At 28.8% G+C, this 5,224-nt stretch overlaps 1 long non-coding RNA gene across 1 annotated transcript; it reads left to right on the top strand.

Annotated features, from left to right (window-relative positions):
* The first annotated feature begins 1,118 nt into the window (after positions 1-1,118).
* LOC119672307 lies at positions 1,119-2,907 on the top strand. The gene is made up of 3 exons (XR_005251879.1): positions 1,119-1,542; positions 1,601-2,311; positions 2,370-2,907. It is a non-coding gene; the product is annotated as an uncharacterized LOC119672307 (long non-coding RNA).
* The last annotated feature ends 2,317 nt before the right edge of the window (positions 2,908-5,224 follow it).

Here is a 5,224-nt window from a genome sequence, read left to right on the forward strand (position 1 = left end):
GCAGTTTTTGCATATACAAAAGAAACTATACATACTTTTTTTTAAAAACTACCAAATAGGTTAAAAATCAACAAATGATAATGCTTTTTTCAATGATGACTAGAAAAAAAGGAAGTGCTGGCCTTCTGGTAAATACGGGTAGTAATTATTATTATATAAGGAATAAAATTTTACTGAGTTGCTATTTTAGATAAGAATGAAATCCATATGTCGGTTCTGAGAAGACAACAGAGGGCTTCAAAACAAGTTTGAACACTAAATAACCACAATCCAAATAGACAAGAAATAGGGCGATGTTTGAAACAAAATTTCAGTAAGTTTTATTGTACCTAATAGTTAATAATAACACTAATAACTTATAAATTTTTTATAAACTTTATAATCATAAAAAACGTAATTACATGAAAAATATATAAGTATATATTTTTTGTTGTTTTTATTTATAATATATAAGTTATTAGTGTTATTATTAACTATTAGGTACAATAAAACTTACTGAAATTTTGTTTCAAACATCGCCCTATTTCTTGTCTATTTGGATTGTGGTTATTTAGTGTTCAAACTTGTTTTGAAGCCCTCTGTTGTCTTCTCAGAACCGACATATGGATTTCATTCTTATCTAAAATAGCAACTCAGTAAAATTTTATTCCTTATATAATAATAATTACTACCCGTATTTACCAGAAGGCCAGCACTTCCTTTTTTTCTAGTCATCATTGAAAAAAGCATTATCATTTGTTGATTTTTAACTATTTGTAGTTTTTTAAAAAGTATTGTATGTTCTTTTGTATATGCAGAAACTGCCGCTTTCATATTATGAACAATATTACAAACATTTGTTAAGTTATTGTAAAAATAAAACAGTTTGCAAAGCTTTTAAGATTTTAACCTAGTTTATTTATTATATTTATAGTAGCAGTTTTTAATATTTATATTATATCATTCGCTCCAAAGCAACCAAAAAAAACCTCCACTCTCCGCGTCGTATTTCGCCATACTCCTCTTTTAAACGTCAAACGCTCGATTTGCTATTTTTGCACACTCATGGTTGCATTTTCGTATATTAATTTTTCGTGTTTTTACACATTATATTAAATTATTTAAATTTTCTGCGTTTTCTTCCATGTTCATTTACTTTCTTCTAACAATACAACATTTAATATCATCTGTTAACAATTAAAATGTAAACACGGAAACACAAAAGACACAAAAAAGCTTAATGTTACTATATGACTTACTAAGTAAGCAGTGGATATGTATTACGTTCGAAGCGGGCGGAGTTTCCATTCATTGAAAGGTATGCTCTGATGTTTGTTTAGCTTATTGTGAATGGTCGAATTTGATATGTCAAAATACGATCAAATTGCATACAATTGTGACATTTATTCGAGTTCGTCCGGCAAAATGCATCGACTGCAGTTTTTTGTTAATATCGGCAAAACATTGTTTTCTTCACATTTATCACACGCTTTCATTTTTTGTTATTTTACATGTTTGGACTTTCGGTTATAGCATTGTTTGTATACAAGTATCTATCAAAAGGTAGGAATAAATTTCTTTTTAATCTAGTTTTTAAATAATTGCAATATGATATTTGCAGGATACTGTCATCGCAGTTGCATTTGTATAGCGTGGCTTGGATACAGTTCCGTTATTCGATGTAACGTGCGTTTTGTGTACGATAATATTAATTTTGATTAATATGCAACACATGCGAATATTTGGATATGTCTAGATTTGTGTCCACCAAACAAGATGTTTTAAACAGATGACCCCATACATATGATTAGCACGAAATAAAAAATATTGTATGCACATTTCCAAAATAAAAACAGCTTCAATGACAACCACAACTGAAATTCAAAAATGTGCACCATTATTATTTTATATATCTGGAATATTAATCAGAAATGTAATTTTGTATGTGTGGATGTCATCCCCATTTAAACGCAAAATATTAAAATGGTTACAACTTTATAAGTGTTGCCGGCGTCGTCCTCACTTAAAACTTATAAGCACTTGTCAAATGTTCCTATAGTAGAATAAAAATAGTACAGACTTGATTCGAATGCTAATATTCGCAACTAACACGAGTGTTTTCAAGTGATATTATTTCAAACATAAATGCAAAGGAATGCGAATAAAATCACTGAATTGTAATGCTGCATTCTAACTTAACTGAAACGGTTAAATAACGTCAAATAGATCTACGTGTGGGTTGTTGTGCTACTTAGAAGCTAGTAAATTAATAACGAAATCATTTTCTTTAAAAGAAATGTATACATTTCTAAAAAAAAATTTCATAAATAAGGTTGTATTAAATGGTATACAGTTTAAAGTTTGTTATTTTATTTATTTATTTATTTCAGTTGCTGAATACTTGATATGATAATTACAAAACATTGGAGTTTCATATGATTTCTGTATGCGTGATTTAATACCATATGCTATTATATATTTAGTATATATTGTAATTATCGATTGAGGACTGTATTGTAATTCTATTGGCATTAATATATTGAAATCGAATAAGAAAGAGGCTATTGACATTAAACGAAGGATATATAAAAACTGACGATAGGAAAACATAGTAGTATAATATTAAGGATTAAATGAGTCAGTAAAGGAGGAAATAAGGTTTGAGATAAAATCATCACAGTAAAGCAGTTTTGAAATAGCGGCGATAAATTCAAAATCGTGTTTGCTGCGCATCATAAACTTATTTGACTTAAAATAACAACTATTGCAAGGTAAAAGATTATCTAGTTTTTAAGATATTTTTATTTATATTTTCTACAATCAATTATCGTGAGATTACACTTGTCGGTATAAGCAATTAAATGTTATTAAAATCATAATTTTTAAGTTAATAAGTATTTGTAAAGTAAACGGATTCTAAAAAACGAACTCATTTTGTGGCATAGAGGTTGAAAATAAATGATTAAAGTAATTTATAAATAAACTTAAATATTTTTAAATAGTAAATTTGTTGAAGAAATTTGCTTTAACGATTAAACGGTATATAAAATACATACATTTTTAAATATTGTGTTTATGCTGATTAATTTATATTTTATTAACTTAGTATATAAATATCTACTCAATAGTCTTCAAGATTTTCGCATACATAAATGAAATGGATATTTTAACTCACTGTTTGGTACAAGATACTTGTTTAATTATATAACAATTAATTATTTTTCATTTATTCTTACATTTATTCTTGTATTGTCTTACATTAACACAATACATTAATCTAAGACAGATACTTGGATATGTTTGAATTAGGCTTATCGCACATTAATAACAGGTATGAAAGCAAGAGCATTATTCTTTTAATTTAATAAGAGGAAATGAAATGCTCTAAAAACGATTTTAATAAGATGAGGATATGAAAGTTTTGTATTCTTTATAAATTCTTTATTAATAACATCATGTATTAGCGTGAATACGTTTATTATAACTAAAACTTTATTACTTTTCTTTTGACCTCCTCTTTTCTTATTTAGTATTGTTAGATGTAACAGATGTCCCCTCACTAAATGCAGAATGTACTTTGAGTTCTTAAGTATACAATTACAAAATTTTATGAGAATATTATAGAAATTATGTTTGCTCATTCTCAGTCCAGAAGAGCGAGTGAAATGTTTATTATATAATTTTGATCGGCGATGTTGTTCCAACCGTTTACAAGTTTTACTTAATATGACTTAATTACTAAAACTTAAACTTACTATTCGACTTTCGAACATTTCGACAAGTTCGGAATGTTCGAGTTCCATAACTCTTCCTTTCCTAAGTGTTAGTCGTCCTCGATTCAATTCTAAGGATTGCAAGATCAATTAGTTACATTATTTGTTGAGATAGAAGAGGCTAATCGTAATAAAATTTAATGACAATATTTGTATAACATATGAATTAAATATTAATAAGATCAATTAATTACATTATTTTTTGAGATAAAAGTAGCTAATCATATATTTTGCGAGATCCTAAATCAGTGATACATCAGTAAGACTCCTGCAGTAAATTGCTCAGATTCTGTACCTGTGGTCATATAGTATCTTTAATTTTATCCTTTCTTTAATTTAATTTAAGTTTTAATCGATTATTTATTTTTTAGGTTGTCTTTATGGACCACTCTTCCTTTAATTAGAACTGTTGTTCCTAAATCCTTTTCTACGGTTTGTTCTGAATATAAAGGGGCTAATTTATTACCTAATCTTCTATTTGTTCTTACTAGTACTGTGTCACCCGTGTTATATGACTTTGGAACTCTTTCTTTATTACAATAATGTTATCCAGACCCGTAGGTGCGGAATGAAAAATACTAACTGGGGTTTTATAAGTAGAAGTATGGATAGTTCTATTATATTGAACTGTAACTAAAAGAATTAGTTTCGTTGTATCATCTATTTCTTTATCAATTTTTAAACATCGAGCTATCTCACTTAAAGTGCTATGGAATCTCTCTACTTGACCATTTGATGTACTGTGAAGTGGTGGAGCGTTCTCGATATTGATATTAAAAGATTTAAAAAGCATAGATTTTATCGTATTTAAATTAAACGAGCGTTCGTTGTCACAGTAAATAGTTTTAATTCCCGTGAAGAAATTTAAAACTTGTAGTAACTTTGGTTTAATATCTGTTATTGTCCGAGATTCAATCGGTTGTACGATAGCAAATTTGGAAAATTTATCAACGCATGTTAAATAGTGTTTAGAGTCTGTAGAGTAGATATCGATATGTAGTATCTGACCTAGTTGTGTAGGAATTGGAGTTTCTGAAATAGGATGTTTTATTGGGTGCCTAATATATTTGGCCTTTGAGCATGTTTCACAATTTAGAGCCACCTCTTTGGCTAATTTATTCATCTTTGAGAAAATATAATCACTGAGTATCTGCTTAACATTTCCTTGCGCAGCTCTATGTGCCCTATTCTTCACCAGCACCGTTGAACTCCTTTGTAGTTGTGTCATTTTTCATAGTACTACCACTATAAGCCATCATCTGGTCGATGTGACGCTTAATCACCCTATTAGTTCATGATATTGTGCAATCATATGTTCGTCGGCCTAAACGCTCCTTAATTATCGCTTCCTGCCATCCTACCTTATTTCGATCTGAAAAATCTCAGATAAAGACCGGTGTGCCTTCCGTAAAAACAATATCTCTAGACCCCCATGGTTTTTAATGTTACTAAGCTGTTTTTTACTCACTCTG

Source organism: Teleopsis dalmanni, chromosome 1 (assembly GCF_002237135.1).
Source record: "Teleopsis dalmanni isolate 2A chromosome 1, ASM223713v2, whole genome shotgun sequence".
NCBI classification, from domain to species: domain Eukaryota; kingdom Metazoa; phylum Arthropoda; class Insecta; order Diptera; family Diopsidae; genus Teleopsis; species Teleopsis dalmanni.